Source organism: Dermacentor albipictus, chromosome 6 (genome assembly GCF_038994185.2).
Source record: "Dermacentor albipictus isolate Rhodes 1998 colony chromosome 6, USDA_Dalb.pri_finalv2, whole genome shotgun sequence".
NCBI lineage: Eukaryota > Metazoa > Arthropoda > Arachnida > Ixodida > Ixodidae > Dermacentor > Dermacentor albipictus.
This window is the reverse complement of record NC_091826.1, coordinates 13,403,278-13,421,019: the sequence shown is the minus strand read 5'-3', so window position 1 is coordinate 13,421,019 and position 17,742 is coordinate 13,403,278. Positions and strand designations below refer to the sequence as shown.

The 17,742-nt window shown below is 46.6% G+C and overlaps 1 protein-coding gene across 3 annotated transcripts in view; it reads right to left on the bottom strand.

The window, feature by feature from the left end:
• Positions 1-17,742, bottom strand: part of LOC135914255 (trissin receptor-like) — a 144,020-nt gene that overhangs the window by 86,839 nt on the left and 39,439 nt on the right. For 2 of the 3 annotated variants that reach the window (XM_065447033.2, XM_065447035.2), the window contains exon 1: positions 15,667-16,581. The exons of the other annotated variant lie outside the window; for it this stretch is intronic. The gene's annotated coding sequence lies outside the window, so the exon portion shown is untranslated. Of the gene's footprint in view, positions 1-15,666; positions 16,582-17,742 lie in introns of those variants that run through there. 3 annotated transcript variants of the gene reach the window in all.

Below are 17,742 nucleotides of genomic sequence, written 5' to 3'. Positions count from 1 at the left end.
GGAAAGTGTGTTATTAGTATAAATTGCACCAGCGCGGCCCACAGGGATTCTATGGGGACCAGGGGCGCCGCGGACCAGATCAGCGAACTGCGAAGGCGAGCCACGATGGAAAGCGTGAGCGGCGAGGAGACCGTGAGAAGGAGAGGCCCGGTGAGGTGGAATGTCCCTACCTTTTGTTTTATTCAAGGCGCTTGATAATGATTATTTATTTGCAACCCCTATGAAACAGGGCAGTGACTAATAGTCACCTAGTTTGCTTGAGTGACTCAGGTGTACTATACATGCATTTCATTCTACCATTTTGTATACAATCTTTTTTCTCTTTCTGAAAACTTCTCTATCTACCTTATACCTCTACCCGTGCCTATAACGGATCTGGTCCTATCAATCTCTTCCCTGCTTTTTTTCACCAACGTACTAAACATCTCTTGCTTATTTCGACTGCTCACCGGTTGATGATTCCGTCCACTTTAAGTCCAAGCGCTTCTGGAAGGTGTACGTTACCTACTGTTCACACTGGGTGAAGCCCTTCGCATTCCATTAGGATATACCAAATGGTCTACGGATGTTTCATGCAGCATACACATGCCTCCGCTAGTGGGGAATATTTGTTTCAGTATGTATTTGTTCTTAGGCAGCCAGCCCGAGCCTCAAAGAGCAAAGCACTCCCATTCGTGTTATCGTACAGATTTTCCCTTCTAATTTCTTTCTTCTCTCAGTAAACTCCCTTTGTCTTTCTTGTTTCCATCCTTTGCATCCAATCCACTGTCTCTTTCTCCCAATTTCTTTCTGATGCTTCCTGGTTGTCCTTTGTTGCGCGCGCCATCTGGTATGCTGCTTAGCCAAAACTCCATCCACCCCTCGCTACAAAGCTCCTACCCGCGCCATTCACCCAGCTAAAGCATCCTTGCTTCACAGTAACGAGCTACCGCCAAAATGTTTCGCATAACATCGAAGCGTGGCATCTGCTTCTTTTCGTTTTCTTTTTTCTCCCTCTCTTTGAAGTTGCATCATGCACACGGTCTAAAGGAAAAACGAACAGCTGCTGAACACCATGCACATAAAAGCAAACTTCAATCTTCAGGCATGTAGCTCTATAGTCTTGCCACTCCCTGCATGCTCGGAAGGAGTATTCAATCTATTAAACTGGGAAGGTTTAGGAGTAAGGATCGACAGCGAATGATGATGATGATGATGATGATGATGATGATGATGTAAAAACATGTAGGTTGACAACCGGCAATTCACGGCAAAAAAAAAACTGACGCATGCAGACCAAAGACCCATATTGAGAAAAAGAAAGACGATCCGTGGTTGGCCACTTTCCAAGCCAACTGAGACTTAGAGAAAATCAAATAGTTCGGACCCTGAGGATTATTAATTGCCTGTGACGTAAATCGCCGTTGGGAAAACGAAGTCCAGCAAAGCGGCTGGAGCGGTAGATGCAGAGCAGTCGTTTGCGTTGGTGGTTCTTTTTTTTGGGTGGTGTTGTGTTCGTAAATGAAATGTGCTTACCCACGAGAGAAGATAAACACAGTTTCGTAAAACGACCACCCGCGATCCTCCTAGATTTCGTGCCCACATGGTCGTTTCAGAATGGAGTCTTGTTATGGTTCTTTTCAGAGACTCTTCCTTGTTGATATTGTTTCGATTGGCGAGATACTGCAGCTAGTGTGATTATGTAAAAAGTCTTAGTTTCCATGAAGATTCAAAGTTAAGTTGGGGGCTGACCGATGGAGCAGCACACTGTGGTATAAAAGTTAAAACAGGGATACGGTGCCTCAGACAGGCTGTCCAACGATTCGATAGGTAGACTCATCGTTGGCAAATGCGGCCTTGTTATCCTTGAGATGGTAGTTTGAAAGAGTTCTTCTAACACTAACATGTCAAGGATGAAGAGGTCACTTTTGAGAAAGATAAGTCTACTTATTGAAACGTCGGTCAGGCTGTCTGGATCACTTTACTCACGTTTGTCCAACCTTTAGCCCACTTCGTATGAATGGTACAAGTCCTCTAACATTTTTTATATTTAACTACTCCAGTATTTCGTCTTATGAGCTGCTTATCTCTCTTGGTCTGCGATGCGTTTGGCACAGTAGAATGCGCGACAAGGAGAAACCCTACGGAGTAATGTAGGCCCTTTTTTCAGGAAACCAGTTGTTATGATCGCATTGTGCACGCAGTTCACGAGGCATTGCTGCACTAGATATCCTTATTGGACACGCGTGCATTCATTTACTTGTGATATCGGTGCATGTGTTTGTAGTTACTTTCATTTATTTAAAACTTGAACCGCAGTCCCACATAATGAGCAAAAATGAGTGGTGTGGTTTTGTGATAAAGGCACAGCAGTTCTTCGACATGACGGATTCCGATCCAATGGTTGATATAATAATTCTCTCGCCTATTTGTTCGTTTGTTTCAAGGAAGGTTATGCAATGATCTGCATTTCTCTTGGTCAAGCTACATCACCATGAATACGCACATTGCGTCATTATGCATGCTTCATATGAAAGGCAGTTCCACAGCCCGAATAAACAGCTTCACAAGAGAAAAAGGATATGTACATATTCCCCCTTCTTTGTGACCTTGCATAGAACGCAACCATCTGCACCCATTAGCCGACGGCGCACCTGTGCGCGTATGAAGTTATCATAGAAGCCGGATGAGCTACACCCCCGGAAGCAGACGGGATGGCTGGCCCCGTTTTATACTAATTAGGTCCTGGTGCACGTTCTCGCTTTAAGAAGGCCTGGTGCGTAGATGCAGGGCTGTGCAAGCTTCGGTAGCGTTCACTCGAGCCAAAGATTGGTGGGATTCCAACATTGTTTAGATGACAGCTCCGAGCGAGAGCCCAGCGGAAATGAAAGTTCTTAGTTAGTCACAGTTCAGTCCAATTAGTCGCAGCACTCAATCCGAGCAGATTAGCGAATCAACGTGCAAGTGCCATACAGAAGGGAGGCAACAGCTCGAAGCTACAGAGTCATCGGCGCTTACTGGAAACGCCTAATTAGCATTCAAACACGCCTTGTAGCATACATTCGACTTAAAGGCCTGTTGCCTAATATTTCATTCGCAGGCGCCTGCGCATTGGTTATATATGCCACGTTGTACCCGTGCAGTAGATAAAATTGCTAGGTTACGCGAGTGTGCGTGCTGGTGTTCGTGCGTTAGATGATGCCATTAGGTTATGTTTAGTGTGATTTGGTGGAAGAAACACTTTTTACGTGCCAGAGGCAATTAGTGTACACGTTCTTTTTCCTGAGTGCTTACATTTCACAACGCAAAGTCAATCACGTAATCGTCCGAACGCGCACGCAACCTCAGACGTACGTGCTCACACGCACTCATCAACGGGTAAAGCACGATATTGCGATGGCTGCTTATACGCAGCGCAGCACTTCAATACTGCGGGAGTTTCACTGTAATGTGAACATACTCCCGTTTATTCCCGCCACAGTATCACCAATATTTGGCATAATATACGACGGTTGTTCAATAAAGAATAAGGCTTATCCTCTGAAACCATAATTTCTGACAATTATTCATCGTCATTTTTATGCTTTTCTATATGCCAGCCCTTCCCAGCGGGTGAAATGCATCGGTCTCACAGTTTTAAACCAAGCCTATGAACATGAATGAAGCCACCTTTACCACCTTCCTTAAAAATCGCCTCCAATGCCTTAACTACGCCACGCTCCATGTCAAAGCTATGCATCTTTTTACCGTGAGGTGAATAAAGAAGTGGAAGAATGTCGCATCTGAGAGGCTGTAGAACGAATAAGGGGATCGTGCCATGCTTCGATGAACGGCAAAAAGGAAGTTGCTTCGACATGGAAGAAACATGGGACAAGGCGGACATAAGACATTGGAGGGAATTTTTAAGAAGGTGGCTTCACACATGTTATCTAGGCTTCACACAAACAGCGAGGCGCGCGCATTTCGCTTGCTGGAGAGAATATGGCAAGGCATAGAAGTGTCGAACAATTTTAATAAATACATGTTTCAGAGCATAGGTCTTGATCTTTACTGAACGACCGTTGTATGTCATAGTACGCAGTACAGCAATATCGTATTTCGTAGCGTCCTTCCTGTCTGCATCTGCGTTCTTTCAGTCTTTGCTCTTTTCATCGGCAATTCAGCGCTCTTGTACCTCAAAAGTATTTCGTTCGTTCACGGCTCTACATTCAAGAATGCGCACACGTACAAACACACACGCGCTCGCATCTCAACGCGCTGACTGACGACGCTGATCATGCAGGGACATTCTGGACGCCATTGTTACGCGCCGGAAAAATGGGAAGAAAACCATTCTTTTTTACTTATTGCTCTTTCTTCTTTTGCGCCTTTCCTCCTCTCTTTCTCTCACCACTTCGCTCCCCCACGCCGAGTAGCATGTCAGCGATGTCTATACGGGGTTAAAATCTCTGTCTTTCATTAAAGGGCACTCTCTCTTTCTTTCTCTCTCTCTCGCTCCGGGCAGGCTGTGTACATTCGACCACTGCTCCTCCTTCTGCTTCGCCTTCTGATTGGCAACAGCAAAGCGGGGAGCTTCGCTGGTTTTCCCCTTCTTTAATGCGTAAGCCTTCTGTGGCTAGAACCTCAGCAAAAGCTCCCTTCCTCGAACAAGAATTATGCAAAAAGGCAAAGACATTACTATATTCCGAATTTCTTTAATGAACTCCCCACCTCAGTACTATAGCAACGAAGTTTATCCGGCTTAAAGAAGGCCTTAAAAGACGAGGTATAAAACAAAATAATGCTCGAATGAGGCTAACCTTTATATGTGTGAATGTGAGCATTGCGATTGGTTGCGTGACGCGTTTTGTTTGACGATGACATGTAGCACCTTTGTCGCTCTAGTTTGCGTGTTTCTTGGTAATTTGTTGTGTACGTGTTATTGAAAAAGAAGTGATTTAGTTTATATTTTGGGGCATTATGTAGAGCTCAAGAACCTGTCAATATGATTTTGGTGCGTCTGTCAGGTCTCTGCCATGCAAGCCCTCGCAAGCCTTCGGCAGAGCCGGCAAGAATTGCATGTATACATAAGAACTCGCAATAAAAGCTATTATTATTATTAGTAGTAGTAGTAGTAGTAGTAGTAGTAGTAGTAGTAGTAGTAGTAGTAGTAGTAGTAGTATTAAGGTCGTTGTTTTGTTTTCATTCTTTCTCACCCTTAACTTTTGGTTGTAATTGCTTAAATTTTTGACTATCTTGTTTTTGTTTTGGTGTACCAGCATCACACCTCATTCTGGGCAAGTTGATTGATTGATTGATTGATTGATTGATTGATTGATTGATTGATTGATTGATTGATTGATTGATTGATTGATTGATTGATTGATTGATCAAGAATACCCCTAAAAGCCCTCAGATGAACGCATTATATTGTGAGAAGAGAGAGAACAGTGATGCAGCTTATCATGTAAAACTACAAAATTTTACCTTTAGTAGCAACAGGTCTATGACAATAGTCTAAAGGTAACACGTGCATTATGAAATAAGTATTACATTTATTTTTACTCCTCTTGTAAAATTTGGTGACCGTTACCTTGATTAACTGAATTTCTGGTGACTGTCATAACTCATATTCATCTAGATATCATACACAACACCCGCCAGATCCCTATAAACCCTTGTATCGATACCTCAGAAATTAACGCGGTCCCTTGGCATTCATAGAGCGTGAAAGCCAAAAGAAGACGATCGCACCGTTTTCTAATCACAAACGATGTTCGCCGTTACATACAACTAGATACGCTTTCTCATCTCCACGCTGCTCGATCATGACGTTCATATCTACTCAGCAGATGAAGCGCTATCACCGCGCCATCTAGATACACAAAAGAGCGCAGCAAAAATACAATATTGACACGTGTACTTGTCTTTATCGGGCGACACGTTTCACCACCTAACAAATGTTACCGCGCAGCGCAGGACGCGCCTGCATGTATTGGAAGTTTCGGGAATGTTATCGATGGTTCCATCCGCTGTCTGTGACCGAACCTTGTGTAATCTGATTGCATGTGTGCGCAACGCAAATAATGTAGAACTTTGTGGAAGGCACGCGGGTCCCAGTGATTACTCTGGAACGTTCGACGACTGATGTATAAAAGCCGACGCGCTTGACCCGCTCATCAGATTTTCGACGATTGCCGACCGTGTTCGCCGCTATCGTTGTGCTATAAGTGTAGCCTATTTTTGTGGGCACAAGTTCGCCCTATAAAAGTTAGTTTTGTCTTTCACAGTATTGCTACTCTGTTCTTCTACGTCAGCACCACGTGAGAATATTTAACTGTTCATTCTCGTAAAATTGGTTTGCTTTACAGAATCTTCCTAGCTGGCATTCTTCGCAGACATTAATTATTTAGCCTTAGCGACAAGTACATCTGCATATCCTTGTTAGGCTGTTCAAGTGCTAATTTCTCAGTATAACCTTATACTAATTGACATAAATTCAATGTTAGACACTAATAAAGTATGTGCCCTTTCTGATGTAATTATTTAATCAATAATTTAATTATACCCTGGGCGCTTTCTCAACTGCCGCTTAGAAAAAAAGATGTGAAAATGACGTACATGTAACATGTAAACATCGATTGTGCAAACACGTAGATTGCTACAACAGCACGGCGCGGTGATGTACGTAATCACGTTTCATATCTTTGGCCATCCGTTCTAAGCAGGACTATATATAGCTTGCTCAAACAGAATAATGAACAGATAATCATGCAGATATAACGCACATATTGAAATCCATGTGCAGTGGGTAAATAAGTGCTGTGCAGTTATTGGCCATGCATACAGTAGTCCTTATTTTCATTCTATGTAACGTTTCTTTCAAGCAATGTTATCTTATGCGCCACTAAGTCCCCAACTTCGCTTCGTTGTATTTCGTCTAACGTACATTTCTTGTTATAAAAGTTATAAACAGGGTAAGGTGCCTCAGAAATGCTGTCCGACGTCTCAATAGGAGAACCTATCTTCGTCAAAGGCAGCCCCCTCATCCTCCGCAGGTTAGTTTTAACGGGTTAGCGGAGTGACGTCACGTGCTGTCGTTGTCGGTGGCGGCTGGCTATAAAGGGAGGGACTGAAAGGAAAAATTAGAGATGTAGTTTGACGGCTCTATGTGTGGTTTCTAAGACGAGGGGACAAGAGCGGGAGAGTGGGAAGGCGGCAGAAAAAAAAAGAAAAGAAAAATGGAGAAAGGTAACACAAGACGGTGGGGTGTTCGGGGAGCGAGAGGTTAAGGAACCTTCAGAGGTGTCGTAGGCGGCGTGTGTTTGTGATTTTCGAAGAGCCGGTGAGTAGGTCAGTGTGAAAGTAACAAAAATACATCAGTTGAAAGAATGAATTGAGCAGCGTAGCAGCAATGCGCGGGATAATTTTAAAGATGCTAAGATGGCGACACGGAGTCTGGGGGCAATGGATAGGGTAGTTGCAAGTCAGCAGCTTGGTCCTTTCATAGATATTAGCCTCAGTAGTTCGACGCAGGATTCGTCGCAGTGGCACACCCAAGTCGCGCGACCCTGTGTGGCCGAGGCGCCGAAAGAGGTATCGTGGGGTCTGGGACATTGTAATGTGTCGGTGAGGTTGTTTGAAAGAAGAAAGCAAGAAAAAGTTTTAAAAAATATACCAGGAGGAAAGAAAAAAACGGAAGAAATCTAGGAGAATGAAAGCAGAAAAACGGGAGGCGGCAGGGGTACACGGGAAAAGGGCTCGTGTGGTTGATATATGCGTATAGGCTTGGAAAAGAATAATAAATTGAGTTTTGAGGGGGAGGCAGACAAGAAAAACTACAAGAAGAGGAATAGGTGAGATTGAGAATTGAGGTTAGCTGGCGGCATAACGTGTTTTGTGACTTTGTTAATGATATGAGAGTTTCCGGTTCAAGTTACAGCTTCTAGCTATTCTAGGTTACCACGTGCCAAATGGATCTCCGTCGGGCATTTACACTTGTGTACGAGCTATGATTCCCTATATTTCCTCTCGCGAGGTGAACGAAAATTCGTTTGTAGTACTCTATATACTACAAATTGTTCATTGAACAATCTATTCAATGAACAAGAAATGTTCATTGAAGTGACTGATAAGTGCTTCAGGTGTGTTGTGTTTAGTATCTGAGTGATGGCCGCTGAGTCTTGTATGACTTGGTTGTCCAGCCTCACCTATGTATTGTTTGTTACAAGCGGCACAATATAGACAGAGACTACGTTTCTTGACGTGCAGCTGAAACCCGAAGTTACCTTGTGAAGGTAATCCGGCGCTGCACTTTTTAATGTAGCAGCAGATTATACATGATTGCATATAGAGCACTTGCGATGACCACAGGGACCAGATGTTCGTTTTGTCTTTATCTTTAGCCTGGTATGTACGAGAATGCCCTTGAAGGAAGGAATCAAGCAGGAAGAGATAGAAAGACAGGGAGGTTAGCCATTTCTCAGACCGGCTGGCTACCCTGTGCGGCGGAAGGGCGCAAGAAGAATGAAAGATAACAGAAAACAGATATTACAAAAAAAGGAAAGAAGTGCCAAAATTCAGGAAAAAAAGGAAAAGATAATACAGCACTGCTTAAAGTCTGTCTCTAAGACCAGTTCTCCGCATGAAGCGCAACAACGCTTTCAAAGCCACCTGTGCTGAGGACGGTCTCGGCCAGTGTCCTAGGACCTTTCACTCCGACAAAGGGCGTTTGTCAAGACTATCTAGTACTCTTGGAAGTTCTTTCCTGGGGTTACTGAAACGGAAACACTCACAGAGAAAGTGGGCGATTGTTTCCTCGTAGCTACACTTATCGCATGTTGGTCATTCCGATCCGAAATGAGGACGCATTCGTGAAGGCCACGCCAAGCCACAAACGGCACAGAAGCGTCTCCTCAGCTGTAGGTAGTCTTGACAGAAGACAAAGTCGTAGATTAATATCCAAGTTGTGAGAATGTCCTTGAAGTTAGTGTTGCGCCTGTAGGCTACTCTGGGCGGGTCTCGAAAGATCTCTTTAAGCTTCTGGTTGCTGGTTAGATTTGAGTAGTAATTACTGAGGATATTGGTTACAGTTCGCGAGTGCGTTTGAGAATTCAGTAGTAAAAAGTGCCATTGTTGCTTTTGTGATTTTAGGGCGTGGTTTGAGGACCTTGGCTCGGTCAAGTTTGTTTGTATCAGTGTAGGATTTTATATCGAAGCCGTCTGTGGCTAGGATCTGGGGGAAATGTGTCCCCCCCCCCTCCGAGATGTTGACAAAAACAAATCATCATGTGGGCCGAACCTGCTGATACTGCAGAAAGGGTGCAAGCTCAATGGCACATACCCCTGTAGGCTCATGGACCTTTAACGCGCCCTTGAACTACCCTTGTCACACGTGGAAGCTAAAGAGGTCGAAGGCACACGGGTAAGAACAGATGTTCTTGAAAAAAAATGATTTATATAACTTTTTCAAAAAGGAGAGTTAGAAAATTCTCGGGGCCAACCGCGTAAACGCAGTGCTGCCACTTCTCGCACGTTCGTCGTCGTCTTCTTACACAGCTGGCTCCGTTGCCGCTCATCATTCGAGCGTAGAATTTCACTTCTTTTCCGTCGTCGTAATGGGGATGAGGCCGTGTTTACGGGGGTATGAGCCATTGCTTAAGGGGGTATGAGTCATTCATTGTCTTACGCGATGGACACATTTAATAACAGAGTTACGCGAATGTGTATGCGTGCCTATATCGCCACGATCACCACAGCTTAGGACAATAAGTTATGTTTGTACCTTTGTTCAGTATTCTTGGTCACCTATATGTCGTGCACTAAATAGCTTCACTGGTCATCCACCTTCACAGATTGGAATGGCACTGGATATTTTGAAGGGCAGTCTTCGGGTTGTTCCTGCTTGACTCCTAAACAAGCAATCGAATTAGTTTGGGTCCCGGCTCACTCCTTAGTTGAGGGCAATGAATATGCTCATCAACAGGCCCGAGCGCTAAACTCCCGGGCCAACGAGGAGGAGGCAAGGGGATGGCAACCCATCACAAATTACAGAGATATAGTCAGATATTACAGGGACGGCAGGAAGACATTCCCGCACCCCCACCACTCCTTGACCAGAGCCGAACAAACAATATACAGGCAAATCCAGGCAGGATCCTTTCCCCACCCCTGCCTCCAGAACAAAATGTACCCAGAGAGATATAAGAACACATGTCCTCACTGCAATGCATTAGGCACCCTTCGGCACGTCATAGGAGAGTTCAATTTTTCCATTGACCACCCCCCACCTATACCCATAACTAACCCCCCTGCTATCCCCACTCTTTCCGAGCGATGGGAGATCATGCTGTCCAGCCCCGCCCTGGAAGACCAGCTCCGACTGATCCACAGGGGCCAGGCGGCCCTGGAAGCATATGGAGCCCGCGAAGAGGGAGCCACCCCATCAGACGCTTAACGCGTTTCAGTTCACAATGGACCAGTAAAGTTGTTTCTCTCTCTCTCTCTGCTTGATAGGGCTTCTTTGAGGTGACCGAGTCTATATATGTAGTAATGGTTTGCGACGCAAATGCGACGTAGTCGTGGGGCTTCACCTTTAAGGATATCTTATTTGCAATGTCTGTGATGGTGGCTTGTACATTTAAGGCGCTGTTATTTATCGAAAAGTTTCATCGTTGTCTTCAATGCCGCATGGCCAATATATATTGTGTCGAGAAAGTTTATGCACTCAGTTGAAGATTCCGACGCGAATTTTGTTGTTGGGTAAAGAATTGACCACCCTTCCAATACTGTGAAGGGGGGTGAAAGCGAAGCTCGGGAACCGCGGCTCTCCGTTGTCGTAACGCCTCGGCTTCGCGCTCCCTCACGGCGAGGTCGGCACGTCGACGACGAGCCTTCTTTCGAGCAAGTTCCCGGCGGCGTTCATGAAACGCCACCTGTTCTTCGGCCGAACGCACAACGCGTGGCTCGCTCGCGCTGCCGTTCCTTCAACGCAGCCTGCTCTTCGGCAGAACGAAGCGAACGCGGCCTCCACATCTGACTGCCGGGCGTGAACTGGCGGGACATGGCGGGCGCGAGGCGAGCGAACATGCGATCACACCCTTTCCTTCCTCTGGACGAAAGGGACGCCTGTCATTGGCTCGCGCCTTTCACTGTGTCTACTTTTTCATGCTGTAAAACACCGCTTTAAAGAGCGCGTATGATGTACGGACAGCGTCTGAATCGGTTAGCGTGGTGGTCTCTGAACCCGGAGGTCAAATTCGCAGCCCGACAAGCAATTTTTTATTTTCGCGTGGCTTTCCGTACAGCAACACCGACATCGACCCCGACACGAGTTAGGCAATACAAGTTTCGCTTGGAAAGAATTTAAGAATCTTACAAATATATCCAGACTCTCCTGATCCTGTCCTCATATTATAAATATGTCTATGAATCGTAAGTTTGTGTGGGGCTTGTCTGTGCAGTCAGAGAGGAAATTTGTTTCTACTTCTAGAGTCCCCAGAAATATGTTCGCGTAGGTTGGAGCAAAAGATACAGCCATGCTTGTCCCAAGTATTTGTGGGTAGTAACATTCCTCAAATTCCAAGTAATTAGTTGTTAGGTTTAAGAAGAGGCAAGTAGACCTCAATAGATTCGTGCAGTGTGTTTGCACAGCGTTTCTTTAATCGAAGACAAGGCGAGGTGTTGCTAACTTCCACTTCACCCTGCCACCTGCTAGCCACCTGGTCAGCTCAGATGGTAGAGCGGCTGCCCCGGAAAGGCGGTGGTTTTGGGTTCGAGTCCCAGACCAGGACGAATTTTGCTTCAACTGCCAGGCTTTTCATTCGAGGAACCCGGATGAATTTCCTTTGTTGCAATTGCTACGATTGGGCGGATGCCTAATTTTCCCTTAATTATTACTTCTCTCCACGTTTCGGGTTCCCGCAGTGCTATCAGGATAAACCATCAGGGATTGCAATGTCGGTGTGCAGGGCTGTGACGTCAAGTGTTGCGAGAATTATGTTTTCCAGTAGTGTGCCTTTAGTATTATGTAGTCATTGCGCTTACTTGTGCTTTTATGCACGCAATGAACTTTTAATGTGACATCCGAAACAAGACTACGCAAAAAGTGGGGAAAAAAAATTACCGACGATTACGTTACTTCCTAATGCGAAATTTGAGCGCAGCAAATGCGAGGCTTTGTTTGCGTTTGGCCTCGGCCTCGGCCGCGCGAACGATAGAGTCTTCTCTGCGACGGCGATGAGCTTCTGCTTCAGCCTCGCTTACTGCTGGTTGCTCTCGACGGCGGCGATGAGCCTCCGCTTCGGCGGTGCGAACGGCAGGGTCTTCTCGGCGGCGGCGATGAGCTTCTGCTTCAGCCTCGCTTACTGCTGGTTGCTCTCGACGGCAGCGATGAGCCTCCGCTTCGGCGGCGCGAACTGCAGGGTCTTCTCGGCGGCGGCGATGAGCTTCTGCTTCAGCCTCGCTTACTGCTGGTTGCTCTCGACGGCGGCGCGAACGGCAGGGTCTTCTCGGCGGCGGCGCGAACGGCAGGGTCTTCTCGGCGGCGGCGCTTAGCCTCTGCTTCGGCGACGCGTACTCCTGGATCATCTCGACGGCGGCGACGGTAAGCTTCTGCTTCGGCGGCACGCACCTCTGGATTCTGACGGTGACGGCGCTGGGCCTCTGCTCTGGCAGCTCGTTTAGCAGCAGCAGACGGAGGACTTCCATCGGTCGTCTCGCTCATGGCTCAGAAAGAACTGGCAGATAATTTCGCAGTGGCGAACGGCAGCGGCAATTTCGGCTCGGGCGGTGCACATATACAGATCCGCCGCCACCGATCTGGCTCTCTGATTGCCACCGCACAGGGTGAACGGCAGCGGCAATTTCGGCTCGGGCGGTGCACATATACAGATCCGCCGCCACCGATCTGGCTCTCTGATTGCCACCGCACAGGGGTTCCATTGGAGGAGGAGCGAAGAAAGGAATTAAGTTCGAGCCGGCGCTTTGACAACCGGAGACTGGCAGGAAGAGGGGGGAGGGGGGCGGCGTGTACACCCAGCGGCAAACGATGGGGGCAGAAGCGCGCGCAGCAAGCGGACAACACGATAAAGGGAGGAGGGAAGAGATAGCAGCGACTGACTGATGCCGCTGACGCCGATAGTGAGTCAACCCCAGCTGCGGAGTTGGTTTCAGGGACAACGCCGCCGATGCCGACACAAACAATATGATACCCTCGCTTCCGCAGCGCTAAGAACCAGGTCTAGCCGTGGGAAGGTGGTCACGTATTTGTCGACGTGCCGGGGCCTACGTGAAATAACCGGCGCGTCGGCAACTGAAGAGCACCCTATCCGCCACACAAGAACAGGGGGGGGGGGGGGGTCCCTTTCCTCCTCTTTCTGCATGGCGGCGACGGTGTTCTATGCAGTCACGTTATCTTGACTCTCTAGCGGCGTCAGCGGCATCCAGCGGTATCAGCCGGTCGCTGCTAGCGCTGGGGGGATGAAAGGGGGGCGGAGCTGGTTACGAGGCCGACGACGACGCGAAACCCAGGAACGGACGCCAAAGAGCTGCGCTCTAAAAAGAGGGGGTACTTCTGTTAGCATCGGCACAAGGCCATCGCTTACAAAACGCTCCTTTATACCACCTGAACTACATATAAAAAAATATTGTTAAGTACTGCTAAAGGCTCCAATAAAGTAAAATCATTCTGTTATACTTCTAAGAGCTTTGGCCAAGCATTGTGCACAGCTTTGTGAAACGTTCTTTACACTCTCAATAAAGATATGCAAGAACGGCACGGCTTTAATTTATAGCGCTCCATGTAATTTTTTTCATTTATTCAGATGCTCAGCACACGAGATATCCCGTTCAATTTTATACGCCACCTGCGGTCCCTTGCCTTTCACAGCGCTTCGCAGTCACTCAGGCTACGCGAGCGCCGACTGTGTACCCTGAAGTTTAAAAAAAAAAATTACATCCCGGGGTATTACGCGTCAAAATCAAGATCTGATTATGAGGCACGCAGTAGTAGCGAACTCCCGATTGCTTTGAAGTCCCCCGTTTTCTTGGCAAGTTTGCTTTTGCAGCCGGAGCTTTGATGCGCTTTAGTCGTTGAATTTTGCAAGCCATTTGTAAACGAATTTCTGTTGTGCAGTGAAAAAATAAAACGGAAGACTATATGGACCATAGCACGTATTTTTGGGCTAGTTGGTCCGATACTGTACCCAAGAAAGTTGCCGGAGGCGTAGCGTCGCGGTGACTTAACAGGTAAAGCACCTCACGCGCAATGCAGCGATGCGAGTTCGGTCCCCATCTATGACAAGTTACCCCTTCGTTCACTTTCATTTTTCCTTGCCTTACTATTTATACCTTTCAATTAAGCTTAACAATTACTTTCCCTATGCCTTTTCTGGCTGCGTTATTTGTTACTTTGTGTGAGTGAGACTAACAAAATGTGACCCCTCCCGCTCACCCTATTCTTTCACTCGCGGCCATAGATAGACAAGTACGGTGCGCTAACTTACAACTTCAGTCATTGTTAGTGAATCTTTCTTGCCTTTCTACGCGTCGCTTAAGCCCTATGGTTCGCGTGTCAGTACGAACAAAGCTTTAGGTTTGGATTGTTCGAGCGATGAATGTGACCAGTTAATTCAGGGTTCAGATTATGAAGGCGCCGTGGCCAACAAAGCCGACACGGTGGTAAAATTATTTTAAGCAGATTAAATGCATGTGAAAACAAGTATCAGCTCAAGATTTCTGCTGGTGACATACAGACTGCAGTAATTACATGCTAAGTAGTTTTAATCACGCAGTTTTAAGATCACATTATAGAAATCATCAGATCCAAACGTCCTTGAGCGTGCGATATTGTCCCCATACCAAATATATGAGAACGGACTTCGTGTGCAAATGTTTATTTTTTTTTATGACAGGCCTTTAGATGTTTCATGCACATGGCAACACGGAGTCATTCAGCATTGAAGTGTGAACTAGAACTCAGTAACACAAAGAAGAGAATATGCCCAAGAACACGAAGGTGTCACACACGTATTAACCGCTGATAGCGTTCACAGTTTGCTCAAGTTAATAAATGGGCTAGGATACCAATCATGTTCAAAGGTTATTGAATGAGACACGAAGATTTAGTGACCCGCTCCTCCCCCATGTATGCTTTACACTGCTTGTTAGCTTTTCATTGTTTCTTTTTTTTGCGCCATCTTTTTTAAGCTCGAAATGCGCCAACTGGATCGTGAAAAGCATCAAGGGAATGATTTGGTTCCTTGTATACGTGCAGTGCTGTTTATAATATTTCTGTGCGCACACGTTTTTTTTTATTTTATGCAGACTTCTTCAATCAGCTGTTTCATAGCTACGCAACAATTTGCATAGATTTTTTTTTGCGCATTAGAGTGATCGATATTAATTTTCAATTCTTCCGTTAGCTGGTCAATGCAAGGAATTAAGGATGTCACGTCAGCATGCCCAGAGTATTGTTTAACTGGGTGTGGAAAAGGTCAGCCGTGGTTAACAACGTAACTGGTCGCGGTTTAAAGATAGCAGCATCAGCTGACGTTGCGGGGCCAAGCTGAATCGCCTACTGTACGATCGGATCACTAACACCTCCTTAATGTAAATGGCTGCTGAAGGAGAGGTTAAACAGTCTGAGCAAACTCGTGCGGAAAGTCCAGTCTGTTGACATTTATGTCGAGACTGCTTATCGTCACTTACCACGCGACGACAGCTTCAGCCTCCTGTTATCCGTGCGTCACTCCGGGGTCATGAGGATGCTTTCTTCTGGTCCAGACGGCACTGCGACGATGGGAATACTCAAATGCGTGGCCTGTAGGCACCCATGGACGTTCACCAAACTTGTTCACGTGTGGCTACATGTTTCGACCACCAGGACCAATCGTCTCCTCACTGCATCCCGCACAGGCACGCATCAACAGGTCAAAGGCGAACATCCTAGAGAAAAATAACTCTCCCAAAATTCCACGTTCTCGCACGGACTTCCTCGCAAAAACAGAGCAATCCTTAAGGCACCCACAGCAGCATCTTATATAACGCAGCAAAAATGCAACCAGTTACTGCACTTCAAGTCATGCCGGCAACAAAACTTCGCCGCACGAGGCCTTCTTTTCTTCAAGGAATTCCGGCGTCTTGAAATTGAACTTGCACTTCAGTTTGACCCTCAGCAGGTGAGTGTACCACGGTTGGTGCGCGAACGCACAAGCACCGACAGTTTAGCCACCATTTCACCGGCCTTGCGCGAATGGCTGCCGATATCTTGAATGAAGAAACGGTCCCGGCACAATTGCGGCGGACGAAGAAGCCGAGCTACGCGGGAAAAGACAGGGAAGCTCCCTCGGATCGTCGCGTTTTTCTTTTGCTTTCACGAAGTACCCCAAACTTTGGGCAGCGCGCGAGCGCGCGAAAAAGTTTCCAGGCGACCAAGCCCTCGGCGCTTCGGTTTTCGATCTGAGCATCCCGCCAGTGCCTCCGAGCGCACAGGGCCGGGAATGAAAGGACGAAAGAAAAGAAAGACCAAGGCACAGTGACGCGCAAGCGGTGCGGCGGCGCCATCTGTTAGCGGGAAGCGCCAACGATGACCTGGCAACGCGCTTGTCTCCACCGCGCTCGCTCTACGGTGACGGGTGAGCATCAATGAGAGCTGCCGGAAAACCTTGCCAAAGCAAAAGTTTGAAGCGACAACTGGAAGCGTAAAATAGAAGAACTGCTGGTTCAAAATCCGCCCACTGAAGGTGTTATCTTTTTTTTCTCTTGTCCGTAATTTTCGTTCATGGGATGGAAAGGAGAAATAGACCTATGAAATTGCGATTTGCTTAGTGGACCCCAGTCACGCCACTGCCGAAAAGAAAAAAAACGAAATGTCAGTGATAACCTACAAAGAAATGTAGTAAGTGTTTGACGATGCGCACCTCGCAAGTGGCAACTTTTGTTTTACGCTTCACCCATCGTTGAAAAAAAGTCATTTCCGACGCGAGTGCTGCGTGCCAGTGCTACATAGTGCCAGAAGTTTGACACTTACCAGATTAAGGCAGCACTATGCCAACGCATCACTTTTATTCCAGCAAAATCAAATTGAGTGGAGGCTAATAATTAACGGTAATAAGTTAAGGTAGGCGAATAAGAGTGTCCAGACTCTTTATCACATATTTGGCAGCGAAATTGTTCGTTGAAAGCGGATAAAATTAACACCGCGGTCACGCTTACTGAATTTCATGGCCAGACCGCGCTGCCGCGGCATCACTCTCATGTCAAATATATTACAGTATTTTCATCTCGTTGGTTAGATTACAGGTGCCTAAAACATTTTCCAAACTTTTCAGTTGAGTCTCTCGTTTGACCATACGCAGTGATATTCTTCTTTAACCACGAACGACCATCTGGTATCATATCATCATCATGATCAACCTGGTTACGCCCACTGCAGGGCAAAGGCCTCTCCCATGCTTCTCCAACTACCCCGGTCATGTACTAATTGTGGCCATGTTGCCTCTGCAAACTTCTTAATCTCACCCGCCCACCTTTCCCCCGCCCCTTGCTTCCCTTCCATTGGAATCAAGTCCGTAACCCTTAATGACGAGCGTTTATTTTCCCTCCTCATTACATGTCCTGCCCATGCCCATTTCTTTTTCTTGATTTCAACTAAGATGTCTTTAACTCGCGTTTGTTCCCTCACCCAATCTGCTCTTTTCTTATCCCTTAACGTTACACCCATCATTCTCCTTTCCATAGCTCGTTGCGTCGTCTTCGATTTAAGTAGAAACCTTTTCATAAGCC